Consider the following 21,391-nt stretch of genomic DNA (forward strand, 5'->3'; position numbering starts at 1 on the left):
AAGCCTACTTAGATAGAGAGAATGGTAGCTACTGTTTTTCAATTCATACACAGTTTCATAATAGCTAACAGTTATCGAGCATTTATTATATACCAGGTACTTTATATGTATTAATTCATTTAATTCTCCCAACAACCCTATGGGGTGGATACTAGTATTGTGCCCATTTACAAATAAGGAAACCTAGGCCATATGGGTTGAAGTTAGTAAGTTGTAAATCCGGGATATATGGGTATTGATGTTGCATTTGCATCACAAAGAAGTGACATAAATGCATTTTTAGAGTTCACTAAATCTCCATTCCTTTGAATGAGCATTGCTGTCCATTTGAACTGTTGACCCAAATATAACTATTTTGTTCATACAAAATAATCTACATCATGATTATGATTGTTATGTTGACTTTGAATTTAAACCCAGGTCTGAGCACTGCCTCACCATGCTATCCTCTGTTTCAGAACCAAAATGCCCTTAGCTACTCTCCTCAATTCTACATTATTTCCTCTGTTATCCCATTTTATATACAAATGTCAATTTCTTATAGGCACTGCTTTTTAATCTATTGATTTATTTATTCCTAATAAGCTCAAAATGGAATGCTAGTAAAAAGACCAATATAAGAATGGATATGTTAATAAATGAATTTTTTAAATTTATAACTGTATGTTTAATATGATCCCTTTTTTATAAAAGGTTACATATACTGTAGTCACACACACAGAGAAAGACTGAAAATGCATATATCATCTTAATAAGATTTATCTATGGGAAGTAGGATCGTGAACATTTCTAATTTTTTCCCATATTTTCAACATATTCCACAATAAATAGATTTAAAAATATTTTCTGTAAAAGATGATTTGGTGAGTTAGGTGAATAAGGATTGAGTGTGGAAGGAAGTAGAAAAAATATTTTGTTGGACAAAGTCCCTAAATTTGAATTGCTTCCACACTAACAGAAAGGAGGACCATGTCTATAAATAAGTGAAAACAAAACCAGTGGTTCTCAATTCTCTAATTTTCTAACAAGACTGAATAAATAACCTTCTCCAAATGTTCAAGGATAGTAAATTTAGGGAGACAATTTAAAGTTTTTTCTTTATGCATTTTTAAAAAATCTTGGATATCTGCCTCTGCTTATTTCCAGCAAGACTATAAAAAGGCAAAATATGAATAACTGAATGAGCAGCAAATAATTATTTGGGAAAAATCTTGGGCACCTGAGTAGCTTAAGAACTTATTTTGTGGGATAGGAGTCATGCAATAATATTATTTTCTGTTTGGATGATAGAATTAAAAGTAAGTATTTCATGACTTCCAAATACCATGACAGCTAAACAAGGTTTAACTAGATTGTATTCCAGTGTGGGCCCTGCACCTGATTTTTCTCTACAATTCCCATCAACTGGTTTGTTGTGGGAGCCTATTATAGTATTTATGGCTTTTAATGAATGAATACAATGAAGAAAGTGTTAAATGTTTTTAAGAAGAATAAGAAAAACAACTGGCATGAGAGTTCAGAGGAGAGATGCCAGGCTGAGTTGGGGAGACAGAGACTGGCTAGTTGTTCACCAAACAATGTCTCTTTTTGTCTCCTGGGCACACAACATAGGACAACAGTTCCCACTATGCCTTGCATTTGGGTGTGGAAATGGGATCCATTTACATCCAAGAGAGTGTGGGCAGAAGGCAAAAAACCACTTCTGGAACCTGGCGTGCTTGAAGCTCTTACTTGAGGGGGGAGTGGGGGCATGGGCAATATATGTAACCTTAACACTTGTACCCCCGTAATACCCTAACATAATAAATAAATTAATTAATTAAAAAGCTACCAGCTGAAGGGAGAGGACTCTGAGCACCTGGCAGAAGATAGAGCCACTAAATGGAAGATGCCCGAACCCTGAAACACTGGCCAGGTGAAATATGCTGGACCAGGAACACCTGCATTGCACTGTTCATGAGCAAGAAAATGAGTATCATGTTAAGCCTCTGGAATTCGGGAACTTCTTGTTACATCAGTTAGCTACCCTGACTAATACATTGGGTTCAACCTGAAACCACAAATGCTCAGAACCAACCCTGGCACTGGAAGCTTTTTCAGACAAGTTGCTTCATAAAATTTCCTACAAATGCTGCCATAAATCTGTTTTGCCTCTAGCGACAACAGTACTACCATTATCAGGATAAAGGCACGCACGTACGCGAATAAGGCACTTAAGTTCACATCTGAACTAAGACATGTGGAATAAGAAAAGTCCTTTGAACCAAATGTACTTAAAAAGCCCTGTCTTCATTTCCATGTACCTTTTAACATCACAAAGGACATGCTTGTTTTCATCATGGGCAGGAGATAAACATTAGCATCCAGAAATATGGCAAGAACAAAAACTCATCTGTGAAAAACTATGGACAGGGGTTGCCTAACAGTCCCAGGGTATTTATCTTGGATCCTGTCCTATTCCATCTCCTGCCATTCTATTTCTAATTAATGTTTACTGAGTGCCCACTATGTGTGAGTCAATGTGTTTGTCATTGGAGATATGAAGATAACAGATAGTCTATTCAAATAGCCATAGTGGAACAGGTAAGAAAAACAAGCACCAGATACATTCTCCAGCAAACTGGTATTAACTGAGTAGCACCTAAGTGGACACATAGGTGCTACAGTAATAGGGTATTGGGCAGGTGGGATGGGGGAGGGGGGCGGGTATATACATACATAATGAGTGAGATGTGCACCATCTGGGGGATGGTCATGATGGAGACTCAGACTTTTGGGGGGAGGGGGGAAATGTGCATTTATTGAAACCTTAAAATCTGTACCCCCATAATATGCTGAAATAAAAAAAAATAAAAAAGAACAAGTGCTTACCTCTCTTACCCCTGCCTGCGATGATCTCACAGAGGCAGTGGTCCTTAAGAGTCCCAAGTCTACCCTTGATGAAGTAGTGGCTTGTCTTTTCTCCCATTACACATAAATTAACAGCTTTGACTGAACACTAGCTAATTATCCAGATAAGAAAATGCAATAAAAAATACAGGGAGGCCCCTTATTATCAAGAGTTTGAGCATATGCTACCTATTTATCTCTATTTGTTAGTCAACATTTTCTAATGATAAATACTAAAAAAAAAAAAAAAAAAAAAGTTGTGCATTTGTAAATTTAAAATAAACATAAATTTACTATCTTTCTCCCTGTAGTCAAGAAATACCTTAGGGGAAGATACTTTGAAACCATGCAAATCTCTTTGTTCCTGAAACCTTTGCCCACTGTGTCTAGAATTCTTTGGGGGCTCCATCTGCAACAGTGATCTCTGTGGAGGGTGCCTGGTGTCAACTTTCTATGTCTCTCATTCTTTTCACATTTAGTAATTGAAATTCTACTGCAAAAAAAAAAAAAAAGCTGCCACTTCTCCATAAACAATTGATCTTCATTTTCATGGATTACGTATTTGAGAATTCACCTGTTTGCTAAAATTTATTTGTAACTGCCCAATCAATAATCATGGCACTTTCTTGGTCATTCATGGATATGTACAGGCAGCAAAAAAATCTGAGTACCCAATGTGCATGTCCCAGCTGAGGTTGAATAAGGTCACACTCTACCTTCTTGTTTCAGCTTTCATCCTATAAACAAGTGTCCTTTTTGTTGTCTAGCTAGTGCCATATTTTTCACATTTTTTGTGCCTTTTGTTAGTCATTTTGCTGTTTAAAATGGTCCCAAGCATCACACTGAAGTTCTGTCTAGTGTTCCTAAATGCAATAAAGCTGTGATGTGTCTTACAGAGAAAATATGTGTTAGAAAAGCTATACTCAGGCATGAGTTATGGTGATGTTGTCTGTGAGTTCAGTGTTAATGAATCAACAAAATGCATTTTTAAGTAGAGATACGCATGAAGCAAGATTATGTCTTGATTCGTTAACCAGTGGCTCACAGAAACATCAACCTGTATTTCCACTAGGAGAAATGGTTCAGTATTTGCTGATTCGGTATTCACAGTGACTTTATAGAATGTAACTATCATGAATAATGAGAATCGACTATACCTATTTAACCGAATTATGTATTTATATTACTATGAATTCATGGACATTTATATTATTTTATGGGTTACAATCCAGTACTACTATTATATATTCTATTGCTCAGATTGTTCCATCTTTGGCCATTAAGAAAATAACTGTATAATGGAAAAGTCTAGTGGTGACCTTTTTGGCCAGGTGATCCACACCAACATCACCAATAATAATACATGTTGACATCATCAATGCCATGATTTGATGCACCTGAAAGGATGAGGCACCATTCTGTGGTGCTCTTGATGGGGATGTATAACCTCAGTCTGGTCATGGGAAGATTCCAGATAGGCCTGAATTAAGAAATGTGTAGCAAAATAATGGATCAGTACTGTTCAGGGTGTCAAAGTCATGAAACACAAGGAAAGACTGAGGAGCTGTTGCAGATGGCAGGAGACCAGAGACAAATGACAACTAACTGCAATATGGAACCCTGAATGGAATAGTGGGACCAACAACAAGAACAAAGAGACATGAATGAGATGCTTCGAAGTGAAGTTCAAATGGAGTCTTTAGTTTCTTGTACTGTACCAATTAATTTCCCGGTTGTGATATTTATACTATGGTATGTAAGATGTTAACAGTGGAGTATCCTGGGACAGGGACATATTTGAAACTCTGTATTATTTTTGCAATTTTTTTGTAAGTCTAAAAGTAGTTCAAAATTTTGACTATTGGGTGGTCTTACATACTCCTGGTTGTAAAAGTTGTGGAAGGTGGGAGGGAAGAGGAGGTGAGAAACTCCATTTCAGAGACTATGGATATAGATTAGTATTCAATCTTCCATAGAGTTTCTCTAAATCCAAAAAACTGTGAGGAATAGTACAGTAAATCAATGCCCTCTGCTCTAAGATATTATAGACGACTTGGTTGTTCATAGGCAGGACACTTCACTTCTACATGGGGACCTTGGGCAAACCATAATCTTAGTTGCCTCATCCATAAAATGTAGGGGTTGAAATGAATAATTTTACCTTAATATCTCATATCCCTTACAGTATAAAATCTTATGCTTCTAAATTAAAACTTGCTATTCAGCATTTGAAATCAGGCTCTGCAAAAATACCCTTTGGGATCCTTATTTACTCTACTTTCTTAGTAAAAAGCAGCAGTGTTGACATTTTACAGGAAATCCAGGAAACAAATCACAGTAGTTTGAAGAAATTCTGGAACAGTTCCCTCTGCAGCTCATCCACAAGATAGATGCAAATTATATGCTCATAAACAATGTAAATATAGCTAAGATATCAAGAATTATGCAGCTCTTTAAAATGTATAAGTCACTAAAACATTACATGGAAAAGCAGATTATAAAAGTGTACATGTATAATGATCACAGATAAACATTTTCTCACAAAAAATATTTTTAGATGGGGATGTGGTAGAACCTCTGATAATACTCTGGTAGAGTATTATTTTAAGAGACATAAGTCACTGATATTACAAAAATATACACTATCTACTGAGAACATGTGGCATGCAGAACAAACAATAATATGTTTTTACATATTTAATCCTCCCTGAACTACAAGGGAAATTATAATTTCGTCAAATATTGCTAAATTGGCTGAGAACTATAACTTCTGCCCATTTCATGATTAATGCCATTGGAAGGAAATTAGGAGAGTAGAATGAGAAAGCAAGCAATGGATTTAGTATCCATTAGTGTGCGAAGATTACTCTGCCAGAGTGTCAGAAGGAGGCAGCGAAGGGAGAATTTTTCTTTTATTACAAATCTTTTAGGGGGTACAAACATTTGGTACAAATAAAAAATATGTTTGGTACAAACAAAAAAATATGTTTGATACAAACATATTGCATTTGTACTGCCCAAGTCAGAGCTATAAGCATGTCCCTTCCAGATCATGTGTACCACGCCCATTAGGTATGATCTGCCCATCCTCTCCTCGTCTCTCCCACCTGACCTGTCCCCAGTGAATGTTACTTCCATATGTACACATAAGTGTTGATCAATTAGTACCAATTTGATGGTGAGCACATGCGGTGCTTGTTTTTCCATTCTTGTGATTTTTCACTTAGTAGAATGGGCTGTAGCTCCATCCAGGATAAAACAATAGGTGCTAGATGACCATTGTTTTATGTGGCTGAGTAGTACTCCATGATATATATCTCTATATATCTATATATATATATATACACCACATTTTATTAATCCACTCATGTATTGCACATGAATCCTTTGTGGGTTCATGAGATTTCTCCTACTTCCTTTCTCACATGAAAAATTCATCAGATTTTTTTTTTGACCAGTAAAGAAGGAATGAGAAACAAGGATAATAACAAGGACAAAGTTTAGTTTTTGGTGTTTCTCATGGGTAATAATTCTCTGCCCCATTTAATGTAGGCAAGAAAGGTCCTCTGTAAAGAAATTAAAATATTTTGAATCATAATTAATATACATTAAATTATTTGTTCAAAAGCTAATAATTCATTAGGTTTTAAAGAATTGATCCTCTAATCACTAATATATTCAATTTAAGTAGTAAAACTCAATATTAATAAAAACAATATGGTGATCAAATTAGCATAGGATTAATACTGTGGACTCTCGTCTGCTTGGATTTTTATCCTTACTTATTTTGGTAAAGCAACTTCATTCTCTGGGCCCCATTTTATCACCTCTAGCATGGGAAAAACATAGGTCATACCAAATAAGGCTATAGAGAAGATTAAATGAAACAATGTGCCTGAAATGCTTGGCATAGTATCTAGTAAATGCTCTGTATGTATGGACTGTTAGTATAAATTTTTAATAGATAAATTAATTGTGTACAAGTGTATGTGTACTTAATAAATGTATGAAAAAGACAGAAAAAATACAGCAACATATTAACAGGGGTAACCCATGAGTAGTGGGATTATAGTAATTATGTTTTTATTTATTAGATTCCTTTCTTTTGCCAAACTTCCTACAATAGACAGACATTTCTTTTCTAACAAAAAATCATATGTTGTTTGATAAACCAAACAAGATAAACAAGAACTGTAAACTGGCAAATACATTCTTTTATATCTTATTTTCTTTTCAATAATACCTTATCTAGAGTCATTTCTGACCCAGAGAATAAGATGGGTATGGACAGCTCATTCTCACTGGGTCTTGATAGAAGCGAGGGTGGGTTTGCAAGGTGTCTTCATGGACATGAAGAATAATAAAAAAATTAATGGAGGGAGGGTGAACAGCAAAGGTGAGAGATCTCCAGGCAGAAGCAGAGCCAGAGAAATAAAGAAACAGGAAAGGAAGAACTAAGTGAGGGAGCACTGCCAAAATCCTCATAGGCCAAAGCGGGGTTGCCAACAAAGCATCAGAAGAAAGAAAAGAACAGATTTTACTGTGGAGTGTTTTGTGCAAGAACCATCCATAATAATCTTTAAAAATCTACCAGAGACTTTTGGACTCTGGCCCCACATATACGGAGCTTAGCAGTTGCTACTCCTACCGAGCAACCAGAAAGCTGAACAAACTGAAAAACGAGCAACTCTTCTTAAATCTGTGAGAGAAGTGAGATCACAGGGCAAATTGCTGCCCCCAAAATTGGATACAGAGAACACCACTTGCCAGAGCAGGGACTCAGGAGCAGACACCTCCACAGGGACCAGTGCTAGAGGAGGAAACCCAAACTGTAATTGACGAATTGCTGGAGGCTCAGTGTGGATAAGTGTGAGAGTTAACAACTCCAGGGACACCCACGAAGGGGGGATGTCCCACACTTTTATGGTTTCACCTCCTGGAGCTCTACCAGGTTCTCACAGTGAATATCAGAGGAAAATGCGATCATGCTTCCAGCAAGAGGAAGGGAAAAGGAACCACTTAGGAATATCAGGAGAAACTATTTAACCAGAGCCTAACTGACCTGAGGGAAAAGAAATACTGGATTTCAGTCTCTTCAACCACCCTGTCTCACCTAAGCTGGGGGTGGGGGGAGGTCAGAGAAGCACTTGTAAAGTTCACAGGCCAGAGACATGGACTCATTGAGAAGGGGAAACCTAATCACAGAACTATACAATGCTCCCCCTTCCCCCATGACTAGAGGCCTGTATATAGCATTTTATCCAGAATACCATGTCTAGCTATCAGAAAAAAAAAAAATTACAAGGCATACTAAAAGGCAAAAAAACACAAATTGAAGTGACAGGGCTAGCATCAGAATCAGACTCAGATACAGCAGGAATGTTGAAATTATCAGACTGAGTATTTGAAACAACTAAGGGCTTTGATGGTAAAGTAGATAGCATGCAAGAATAGATGACCAATATAAGCAGAGAGATGAACATCCTAAGAAAGAAATACAAAGATGTTAGAGACCAAAAACAGCATAACAGAAATGAAGAATATCTTTGATGGGCTCATTAGTAAACAACACACCTGAAGAAAGAATCTCTGAGCATACGGATATCTCAACAGAAACCTCCAAAACTGAAAAGCAAAGAGAAAAAAGACAGGAAAAAATAAAAACAGAATATCCAAGAAATGCAGGACAACTACATAATGTGGAACATACACATAAAAAGAATACCAGATGGAGAACAAAGAAAAGAATATAAAAAATATATTTGAAGCAATAATGACTGAGAATTTCCCCCAAATTAATATCAAGTACCAAACCACAAATCTAGGAAACTCAGAAAACACCAAGTAGGATAAATGCAAAAAAAAAAAAAAATTTAAGGTAGGCATATTACTTTCAAATCACAGAAAATCAAAGATCAAGAAAAAATTCTGAAAGAAGCCAAAGTTGGGGGAGAAGAGTGACATTTCCTATAGAGGAAAGCAAAGGTAAGAATTACATCTGACTTTTCTTTGAAACCATGCAAACAAGAAGAAAGTAGAGTGAAATATTTCAGTTGTTAAGAGAAAAGACACCAATCTAGAATTCTGTACCCTGTGGGATTATACTTCAAAAGTGAAGGAGATATAAATACTTTCTCAAACAAAAATTGAGGGAATCTGTTGCCAGTATACTGGCCTTGCAAGAAATGTTCAAATAAGTTCTTTTTAAAATTTTTAAAAAATTATTTTAAAAAATGTATTTTTAATCCACAAATAATTGTATGCATTTATGAAATGAAATGTAATGTTTTGATCTATGTATACATCATAGAAAGATTCAGTCAAGCTAGTTAATGTATCCATTGCCTCACCAACTTATCATTTTTTTGTGTGGTGAGACTGTTAAAAATTTGTTTTGCAATTTTTGAAATACACAATCCATTATTACTAACTGTGATCACCATGCAGTGCAATAGGAACTTATTCCTCCAATCTAACTGAGACCTTGTAACACTTTAATCAACATCGTCCCTTTCCCATCCTTCCCACTCCCCTCAGCCTCTGGAAATCACTTTTTTACTGTCTGCTTCTACCACAGCAATTGTTTTATATTTCACATACAAGTGAGATCATGTAGTTATTTGTCTTTCTGTGCCTGGCTTATTTCAGTTAGGATAACATCCTCCAGGTTCCATCCACGTTTTGTAAATGACAGAATTTCCTTCTTTTTAAAAGCTGTGTAGTATTCTATTGTCTGTATATACCACATTTTTTAATCCATTCATCTGTTGATGGACACTTAGGCTACTTCCATATCTTGGCTGTTGTGAATAATGCTGAAATGAACATGGGAGTGCAGAAATACCTCTTTCAATTCCTTTGGATATAAACCCAGAAGTGAGATTACTGCATCATACAGTAATTCTATTTTCAAGGATAGTCTGGTACACTGTTGGTGGGAATATAAATTAGTACAGCCATTTTGGAAAACAGTATGGAGGTGCCTCAAAAAAAATAAATAACTTCTTTAGAAAGAAGGAGATTGACATACTTTGAAACTTAGATCTACATAAAGAAATGAACAGCATCAGAGAAAGAATAAGTAAAGGTAAAATAAAAACTTCTTCTTCTTATCTTCAATTGATCTAACAGCTAATAGTTTGTTCAAAATAATAGCAATAGAGTATTTATTTATGCTTATGTGTGTATATACACAAACACACATGAACTTATATATACTTAAGTATAAGTGAAATGAATGACACCAATGATACAATGGATGGATGAGAAGAAGTAGGATTATTTATTATAAGGTACTCACTCAGACTACGATTAGGCAGTATAGTGTTATTTGAAAGTAGACCTGGACTGTTTGTCAATGCATTTAGCAAATCTAGGGTAATCGTTAAAAAAAAAACTTAAAAAAAAGAACTGTAACTGATATGCTAAGAAAGGAGAGAATATGGAATCACTTAAAATGCTCAATTAAAACCCACAAAAGGCAGAAAAAGTATGGAAGATAAAACTAGGAATAAAGATAAGGAGAAAAATAAAAAATAGTAATAAATTGTAGATATTAATACAACTATCAATATGTCAATAATCACTGTCTTTTGTTTGCTTTGGAGGGATTTTTTTATTTTTTTAAATTATTATGGGTACATAATAGTTGTATATTTTTATATAATATATGTGATGTTTTGATACAGGCATACAGTATAAATTAATCAAATTAGGGTAATCTATCACCTAAGGCATTTGTCATTTCTTTGTGTTAGGAACATTCCAATTCCACTCTTTTAGTTATTTTAAAGTATACCCTAACTTATTGTTGAGTATAGTCACTTTGTTGTGCTATCAAATATTGTTATTCTATCTAATTATCTAACTATATTTTTACACCCATTAATAATCACTTTGAATGTTTATGGTCTAAATGTACCAACTGAAAGACAAAGATTATCAGAGTGGATTGAAAAACAAGGACCAACAATGTGTTTTCTACAAAAAGATCTCACTTTAAATATAAAGACATATATAGATTAAAGTAATTAAGTAAATGGACAGAGAAAGATATAACATGCAAACGCTAACCAAAAGAAAGCAATATTAACTATATCAATTTCAGACAGAGCAGACTTCAGAACAAAGAATGCTATTAAGGATAAAGAGGGCATTACATAATGATAAAGAGGTCAATTCTCCAAAAGGACATATCAATCCTTAAGTGTATGCAGCACCTAACAACAGAGTGCCAAAATATGTGAGACAAAAACTGATGAAATTTCAAGGAGAAATAGAAAAATTCATTATTATAGTTGAAGACTTCAATGCCACTATAGCAGAAAGGGAAAGATCCAACAGGAACAAAATCAGTAAGGGTGTAGTTGAACTCAACAATACCGTCAATTAACTGGATATAATGGGCATCTATAGACTACTTCATCCAGCGACAGCAGAATGTACACTCCTGTCAATCTCACATGGAACATTTGCTAAGATAGACCACATTCTAGGCCATAAAACACAGTTCAATAAATTTAAAAGAACAGAAGTCATACGATGTCTCCTCTCAGACCATGATAAAATTAAACTAGAAATCAATAGCAGAAAGATAGCTGGAAAATCCTCCAAATACTTGGAGATTAAACAACATACTTCTAAATAACACTAAGATCAAAAAAGTGATCACAAGAAAAATTTTAAATATTTGACCTAAATAAAAATTAAAACACAATTTATCATTTATTGAGATGCAGTGAAAGTAGTTTTTAGGAGGAAATTTATAGCACTGCATGCACATATTAGAAAAGTCCCAAAAATCAATCATCTAAGTTTTCACCTAAGGAAACTAGAAAAAGAAGTTCAAATTAAATCCAAAGGAAGTGGAAGAAAAGAAATAATAAAAATTAAAGCAAAAATTCAGAAAACCAATAAAGAAAATCAACAGAACCAAAAGCTGGTTCTCTAAAAAGATAAATAAGATCAATAAGTCTCTAGCCAGCCTAAGGAAAAATAAAAGAGGATACAAATAATTAATATAATAAATAAAAGAAAGGATATCACTAATGAGATCATGAACATTTAAAAGATCATAAGAGACTACTATGAATAACTCTACACCCACAAATTTTGTAACCCAGGTGAAATAGACCAATTCCTTGAAAGACACAATCTGTAAAAAAAAGAAACATACAAGCTGATTAGGCCCATATCTATTAAGGAAATTGAATCAATAATTAGTAACCTTTCAAAAAAGAAAGCCCAGACCCAGATGGATTCACAAGTGAACTTTACCAAACATTTAAGGAAGATATACCAATACTCTATAATCTCTTTCAGAAGACAGAAGCCGATGAAACACTTCCTAACTCATTCTTTGAGGCCAGTATCACCTTAATACAAAAACCAGACAAAACCATTACAAGAAAACTATAGACCAACATCTCTCATGAACATAAATGCAAAAATTCTCAATAAAATATTAGCAAATCAAATCCACTAATGTATAAAAAGAATTACTCACCATGACCAAGCGGGAGTGATCCCAGGTATGCAAGGCTGGTTTAACATTCCAAAATCAGTTATTGTAATCCATCATATCAAGAAGCTAAGGAAGGAAAATCACATGATAATATTAATAGATGCAGATAAAGCATTTGACAAAATTCAACACCCATTCAGGATAAAAACTCTCAGTAAATTAGGAATAAAGAAGAACTTCTTCAACTTGAAAAAGAATATCTACAGAAAATCTGCAGCTAACATCATACTTAATGGTGATAAATTAGAAGCTTTCCCACTAGGATCGGGAACAAGGTAAGATGTCCTTTCTCACCACTGTTTGTCAGCATCATACAGTGAGCTGTGATGACGCCACTGCACTCTAGCCTGGGCAACAGAGCAAGACCCTATCTACAAAAAGAAGAGAAAAGTACCTGATTTTAAAAATGTTCTAAAGACCTTAACAAATATTTCACCCAAGAAGATAAACAAATGGCAAATAAGCATATGAAATGATGCTCAATATTCCATGTCATCAGAGAAATGCAAATTAAAATAACAAAAAGATATACACACACTTAACAGAATGACCAATATCCAGAACACTGACACCACCAAATATGGGCAAGGATGTGGAGCAACAGGAACTCTCTCATTCATTGCTGGTGGAAATGCAAAATGGTGCAGCCACTTTGGAAGACAGTTTGGCAGTTTCTTACAAAATTAAACATATTTTTACCATGAGATCCAGCAATTGTACTCCTTGGCATTTACCCAAAGGAACTGAAAATGTGTGTCCACGTAAAAACATGCACATGGATGTTTATAGTAGCTTTATTTACAACAGTCCAACCTTGGAAGCTACAAAGATATCCCTTAGTAGGTGAATGGATAAATAAACTGTGGTACAATGGAATATTATTCAGCACTAACAAGAAATGAGCTATCAAGCCATGAAATGACATGGAGGAAACTTTAAATGCATATTACTAAGTAAAAGAAGCCAGTCTGCACAGACTACTTATTAATGCTTTGTGATTCCAACTATATGACATTCTGGAAAATATGAAACTATAGAGATAGTAAAAAGATCAGTGGTTTCCAAGAGTTAGGGGAGAGGGCGGGATGAATAGGTGGAGCATAGAGGATTTTTAAGACAGTTAAACTACTCCGTATAATATTATAATGGTGCATACAATGTTACTATACATTTTTCCAAACCCACAGAACCCCAAGAGTGAGACCTATGGACTCTGGGTGATCAGGGTGTATCAATGTAGGCCCACCGGCTATAACAAATGGACGCTCTGGTGGAGGATGTTGCTAATGGAAGAGGGTATCCATGTGTGGGGATAAAGACATATCAGAAATCTCCATGCCTTCCATCAATTTTGCTGTGAATGTGAAACTTGCTCCCCAAAAAACTATTAAAAAAATCTATCGAATATCTAAAAAAGAAAACATAATTAGAGCACACTGTAGTGAGTGAGTCTTGCTATGCTGCTGAGAAATCATTCTTGACGGCTCTTCTCCAGCCGTGCTCACAGGTTGGTGACTATTTGTATTTCATTTCACAATTTTTTGAAGAGCCTGGTGAAGACAGTGATAAGGATCCAAACCACCAATGGATCAGACAAGGAACTTCCCACTCCTAATTAAACATCTAGTTTATTCTTTTAGACTGCTATTTCTGGTATTACCCAAGCAATTGCAAAACTAAACCCTCATGTAAATAATTGCCAGTGACCTCATATAACCCCTAGGAAGGCTGAAAAGCAACCTCCACTGCCCTTCTCTCTTGGATTATGAACTTCCCTTAACAAAACATGATGCTACTGACCTGCCACTCATCACTGGGATATATTTTCATGCTTACCCAACTACTTATACTGCTGCTTAAGCTTCTTCAGGAGCCTATCTGCCATAGCTGACCATGGTAAAAGGGATAGCAGTGGCCACAGGACAGAATCAAGTTTACAATATAACTATGGATTGAATCCATGATTTGTTCTTGTGAATCCATGAACCAGATGCCTACCCAATAGGTAGACAGGAAAACATTTGACAGTTGCAAAGTATAATCTGGTAGTCTGTGAACAGAATTTAAAATATAGTTTAATTCCATTAATTCTATTTTTAGGAATAGCTAAGGGCTATTTACTGGTTAGTCCTAAGTGAATTATGAAGGGTTACTAAACATATTTTTAATAATCTAAACTTAGTATATGACCAGATTTTAATAAGGATTTTTTTTCTATATTTTCCTAATATAGCTTAGTGCCAAGCAATGCTTGCCAATGTTCAAAAGCTCCCACTGGGCAGCCCCAAATATAAATATAGAATTCCTACAAATTGTTAGAAAGGGTAGTTAGAAAGGAACCTCACAACTGATTTCAGTTGGTCAAGTTTGTTTTTGTTTTTTTGTTGTTTTTTTTTTCTGACAGTCTTGCTCTGTCACCCAGGCTAGAGTGCAGTGGCATCATCATAGCTCACTGCAACCTCCAACTCCTGGGCTCAAGTGATCCTCCTGCCTCAGTCTCTCAAGTAGCTGGACTACAGGCACATGCCACTACACCTGGCTAATTTTTCTATTTTTAAGAGAGATGGGGTCTCGCTCTTGCTCAGGCTGGTCTCAAACTCCTGAGCTCAAGTGATCCTCCTGCCTTGGCCTCTCAGAATGCTTGGATTTACAGGCATGAGCCACTGCAGCTGGCCTGAGTTGGTCAATTTTTTAATTACTGTTAATTTTCCTTTTTAATTATAAATTCCCCTTAGTTTAGCATCTTCATTATGGATTTAGTTTGTGGTGGGTTGTTCGGTTAATAACAACTACTGTTTGAAGGTTTAGTTTAGTTCCAGCCCTAGGCTGAGATCTTTACATGCTCATTTGTTGCTCTTAACACCCCTTTCAGACAGATAATGGTATCATCCTCATTAAGGCATAGAGAAACTAGATAGCTTGCCTAAGATCATACAGCTGGAAACTGCAGAGCCAGGACTTGAACTTATATATCTTCTCTGTAGATCATAGGTCAGCAAGTAATTTCTGTAAAGAGCCAGATACTAAATATTCTTGGCCATAGGGACCCAACTCTGTTGTTGTAGCCCCAAAGCAGCCATAGACACCACATAATCAAATGGGCATGGCTATGTTCCAATAAAACTTTATTTACAAAAACAGGCACTAGGCAGAATTTAGCCTATGGGCCACAGTTTGCTGACTCCTGCTTTAGAGCCCTTACTCTTAACCACTATGCCATTAACATGTGCCCTCTTAGCTTCCAGTGAAACATATACACAGACTTGGGAGACTAAAATGCTCCAATAGCTATAATGAAGCACAAAGGCATTGCGATTTGGATATTAATCATCTTTGTCCTCATTGGTAAGGAAGATATAAGACATATGCCTGTGCAGCATTACATTCATTAATGATGTGAGGAAATTTTGCTTGCTCTTTTCTCAGTTGCAACATGTGATTAAGATGAACATAATACAATAATATTGAATATTGAAATTATTCAATAATATTGAATAATGAACATAATATTTGATTGTACAATAATTTATATTGCAGTGTTCTAGGATGTAAAATCGATGCATAAGATTATTATTTTAAAGTAAGTGTACAATCCACATATTTTGGGTCCCCATGCTTTATATAATCTCATTGGAACACATCCAGTAGGGAGGCCAAGGGATCTTCTCAGCCACCTGGGATGGCTACAGTCCAAAAATGTTTGAGAGACATCAAAGGAATGAGTGAGGGAAGCTTCTGGGGCCTGATCAAATCCAGGAGGTCCCAGATGGCAGGGGCAAGGAACGAGGGCATTTTATATTCAGCAACAGTCCAACACAATCATTCCTATTAAGGACTGAACTATGTTCTCCCCAAATTCATATGTTGAAGTCCTAACCCCCAGGTGACTATATTGGGAGATATGGCCTTCAAGGAGATAATTAAAGTTCAATGAAACCATCAGGTCGGAGCTTGAATCCCATATGACTGGTGCCCTTCTAAGAACTCTTTCCCTGTGCACACCCAGGGAAAATGCAGCCATCTGCAAGCCAGGAAGAGGGACCTCACCAGAAATCAACCTTCCTGGCACATTGATCTTGGACTTCCAGCCTCCAGAACTGTGAGAAAATAAAAGAGTTTTTTTGTTTAAGCCACCCAGTCTATGGTATTTTGTAGCCAGAGCATACTAACACAGTGCCCAATCTTTGAATGTAAAAATTATGAACTTCCACAAGCTATTAGTGGTACATTCACTAACTGTTGCCTAGGATTATACATAAATACACATATACACACAAATAATTAGATGTGGTGAATTCAGTATACTTGTATGTTACTAATCATAACAATATATAAATATCTTTGGAGAAAAAAGTTGTATACATATTTGGGAAATATGATTTTATATAATTGCAGATAGGGCTTGGTACTAGTAAGTCTTGACAGTCAACCCCCTTTACAACAGTTACTCCATCAGCCTCTGGCATCCTGGCTCTTTGTGGTGGGAATCATCTATTCCAGCCCCTTTTAATTCTGGGTAAATTAGCACTATCTTGGGCTCTGTCCCTCTTCCATGGCTGCCTACCTTGACAGAGGGCATGGCTCGCCCAGAATAAAATGTGTCAGTCACAGTTTGAGAAAATGATCTAACTGCAGGGATCCCATGAGCCAGGGAAGATTTTAGGCCAGGGAAGAGTCAGGCAGCGATGGGATTAAGAGCTGACCCGTTGCCATTTATCGTATCACACATCAGCCTTATTTGCCTGAGACTGGAAACTCCATGGGAAGCAGAACCAACACCTTCATCTTAAACCTCTTTCTATATCTTTTGTGGAATTTATCATAGTAAGAGATTAATTAGCAGTGTTTAACAGAAGAGATAAGGGTTTCTACACCTGGCTCCTCATCTGTGGGTAACCGACCCTACCTTGAGCATCTCTGAGGGGTGGAGAGCTAAGGACCTGCATTTTACTATGCTTGCTCTGTTAATTCTGATGCAGCCATTCTGGCACCACTTCTCAAATTTGCATTTGACAACTGTATTAGATGACAATAACCAATGGCCTCAATTAATAGCCACCCCCATTTCCTCTCCCTTTGCCCTATAACTTTGTAGTGACACACCACTCCCAACTCCGAGCTTGCCCAAGTAACTTGCTTTTGCCTACAAAATTTTAGCAAACTTGATGCAAGCAGAAACTTGGAAACGTGCTTGCCTGCATGTTTCCATTTTCTCCCTCGATCCCTGCCACCACACTGAGAATATTCTAGGCTAGCCTGCTAGAAGAATGTGAGAGGCATATAGAATCAGGCCGAGTCATGCCAGCTAAGGCCAGGCACAGCCAGCCAGCCCCCAGCCTACTCACCAGCTGACAGCAGTTGCATAAATAAGCCCAGCTAAGATCAATCAAGACCATTCCAGACAGCAGAATCACCCAGTGAATAGTAGACTTGGGGGAAATAATAAATGACTATTATTTTAAGCTATTGAAGACTGGGGTGGTTTTTCCTACAATACAGATAACGGCTACAACATCCAAGGTGCAAAGGGACCAGAGGAACAGAGCATCTACACTAAAGGCTGGGCATTGATGGTTTCAGAGAGTCTTGGGCAGAAATTTTTTATTTCTATTCTGTAGGATGATATTGAAAAGAAGAAAAGGGATTTTCCAAGGTCTGATGTCTGAGAGATGCTAAGTTAAAGTTTAGTTTAGTTGGTTTCTTTGCTGTAAGATTTCAAAGACTCTAATATGAATTCTGATAAATCTTCCAAAGCAAGAGCTTGAAAGCAATGTTTCTCACATTTATTTGACCACAGAACTTTCTCTATCCCCCACGCCCAAGCTGAAAATCACACAAATCTATATCCCACAGAACATACTTCGGGACATTATTTAAGATGAACTGATCTTCGCCCTGCTCCATTGTTGCCCCAGAAGGTAGAACTACACTTAAGGTATGAACGTTGTAGGGAGAAGGATTGAGGTTAAATAAATTCAAGCAAGAATTTGTCAACTATGAGAACTACCCAAAATGGACTTGCTGGCCTTGTGAAGCAGAGACCCCAACCCCAAGACTAAGACATTCAAAGAGAGGAATATGAGATTTAGAAGATTTTTGTGGTGACAGATTACCCTCACTAATTCTTATCTCCCAATAACATGACAAAGAATTCAGATTACTTCTTCTAGTTATAAGTAGCATGATAGTTAATTTTATATGTCCATTTGGCCAGGCTACAGTTCCCCATTGTTTGGTTAAACACCAGTCTAGATATTGCTGAGAAGTTATTTTGTAGGTGCAATTAAGATTTTAAGTAAAGCATAGATTTTAAGTAAAGCAGATTACTCTCCATAATGTGGGGGGGTCTTATTCAGTCAGTTGAGGGCAGTAAGAGCCAAGACTCAGGTTTCCCACAGAAGAAGGAATTCTGCTTTGAGACTGCAACATAGAAACCCTGCCTTAGCTTCCAGTCTGCTGGCCTGGCCTGCACATTTTGGACTTGCCAGGCCCCATAATCATGTGAGCAGATTCTTTAGCTCAAATAACTCTCTCTGTGTGTATAGATATAGATGTATAGCTATCCCATTGGTTCTGCTTCTCTGGGGAAACCCTAAATAATAACACATAGATCCTAATCATCATTTATATTTCATCACAATCCTAGATTAAAAATATCCAAAAGTCCTACTCTGCTTCCCAGTACTTGCCTAGTGTAAATTACAGTGTTAGGTTCCCCAGATTTCCCGTTCAGCTCCTCTAAGGACTCTTCTGGGCAGTCAGCTGAGAGCTAGAGCTCCTAATTGCATTACGGTGATAGCTCGCAGGTGACATTTCTAATGTTCCTGTTTTAAGAGGGGCAGATTTATGAGTCACCTTGGGTGGCATAGTAATTTCGCAGCTGTGTAATGTTTGTAAGGAACTGACAGTCCCTCGTGAACCACAGTAACCCAGCTTGGCAGGCACCCAGCACCTATTTATGGCCTGAAACACAGGGAAAGAGGTCACGGGAGGTGGTTCTCTCTTCTGGAATTGAGTCAGACAGATGATAACACTCCAGGTCAGAGTTAAGACAAAGTCTTATTTACTGCAACGTGTTCTCTGAATGACTTCCTGGGAGCCTAACTGAGCTACTACAAATCCTGTGTTGATATCCAACGGTTAGTCATTTAGAAAAAGAGGAAAGAACTGAAGAAGGTCAATAATAATAAAGAGGACTTTAAAATAGAGGAAATAAACAAGGCAACGACCGAGTATAGTCCAGTGATGGTGGAAATACAAACCTGGAACAACCGTCCTGCTAGGTTAGGCACTCTATTCACATGTGTCAGACTTTTCACACTGTAGCAGTCGCCATTTATAGCTCGTTTCTTAAGGACAAATTCTTGTGCTAATCATTCTTGTCTCTCCTGCATCGATTCAATACCTAGTACATAGCAGGAACTTAAAAAATGTTCACTGAGTGAATAAACTAGTAGGTACATAAAGCTCTTCACAGATATGTAGCGAGAGCATTCAGCCAGAATATTTCTTCTTCCTATCATTGAGCTTAGCAAGCACAGCATGACCCAGCACCTGAGGATATTTCTTTCTAAACTAGCCGTAACACAAATGTGCAGTTTCTGGGTTCTTAAAATCTTTTAGACAAGAGTCTTTATAATTATGTATGTGCGTATATATTAGTTTGCTATGGTTGCCATAACAAAGTACCATAGGCTAGGTGGCTTTAAACAAGAGAAATTTATTTTCTCACAGCCCTGGTGGCTAGAAGTCTTTGGTCAAGGTATTATGGGGGCTGGTTTCTTCTGAGGCCTCTGTCTTTGGCTTATAGATGGCCATCTTCTCTGTCTTCTCACGGTTTCCCCTTTGTATCTGTGTCCTGATCTCATATTCTTAAAAGGACACCAATCCTATTGGATTAGGGCCTCCCTTAATGACCTCATTTAATTTAATTATCTCTTTAAAGGTCCTGTCCTCCAAATATAGTCACATTCTAAGGTACTAGGACTTACAAATTCAACATACAAATTTTGGGGGAACACAAATACACATGCATACACATGTAAGATATACACAACATATATGTAAATATTTTCACAGCTTTAAGGTCAGAAAGGGCATATCTTTGCATCTGTTCTATCTTGATTCCTTTCTCTGACTGCATACTTAGGACCCCTCTTCACGTGTGAAAGAAGACAAACTATGAGACGTGTTCTATCTTTCCTCTAACTAATACATAAGCTACCTTCAGACTAATTAATTTTCATTCTCAGTTCTCAATTTTCTTGAGATAAATTTTCCTTTATCCCCAAATTTTATATCCCCTTTTAGAATTCTTCAAAGCTAAAAGATACAGGAAAACAAGAACCTAACAGTGGCCTAAGAAAAGCTGTTAGATCCTGAGCTCCTCGAGAACTGGCTGGGTCTTGAATCTGGGTATTGCCAGCAGGTGCTACGTTACCTGGCTTATAATGGTTGTTTTAAAGATATATGGCTAAAATGATATATGCAGGACAAAGCACCTCATGCCAGCTTCCTATATTCATGTTCCAGAATCATATTTGACCCCTATGCAGTATTACCATATGCTGACTTATGTCGGGCCCATTGCACCTTTAACTTTTAAAAACATATTTATGTAGAACTAGTTATTCCTGGTGTGTCAACAGATTTGCACTTGCAGCCATTTCAGTTAAAATAAGAGAAGTCTGTAGAATATTATCTACACACAAACAAAAGCCAAATGGCATCGACCTGCGAGATGACACTGTCCCTTCAGGGATGAACTCCACTGGAACATACACTAGCAGTGACTCACGGAGCCGTCTTGACGCCCCATTGCTGGGAAAGTGTGTTCAGGAGTCACGCACACCAGCCACACAGCCTGGCATCCAACCCTGCCTTTGCCCTGGCCAAAGAGGCAGCAGTAAGAGGCAAAAATAAAACTTGGTTAATCTTCAGTGTTCTTCTTGTCTAATACCATCCAGGCGTTCCTGTGAT

The 21,391-nt window shown here is 36.9% G+C and overlaps 1 long non-coding RNA gene across 5 annotated transcripts in view; it reads right to left on the reverse strand.

Annotated features, from left to right (window-relative positions):
- Positions 1-21,391, reverse strand: part of LOC105856005 (uncharacterized) — a 132,221-nt gene that overhangs the window by 72,308 nt on the left and 38,522 nt on the right. For all 5 annotated transcript variants that reach the window (XR_012922093.1, XR_012922091.1, XR_012922094.1 and 2 more), the window contains exon 2: positions 12,395-12,478. This is a non-coding gene — a long non-coding RNA (uncharacterized LOC105856005). The remainder of the gene's footprint in view (positions 1-12,394; positions 12,479-21,391) is intronic.

The sequence above is a fragment of the Microcebus murinus genome, chromosome 12, assembly GCF_040939455.1.
Source record: "Microcebus murinus isolate Inina chromosome 12, M.murinus_Inina_mat1.0, whole genome shotgun sequence".
NCBI classification, from domain to species: Eukaryota; Metazoa; Chordata; class Mammalia; order Primates; family Cheirogaleidae; genus Microcebus; species Microcebus murinus.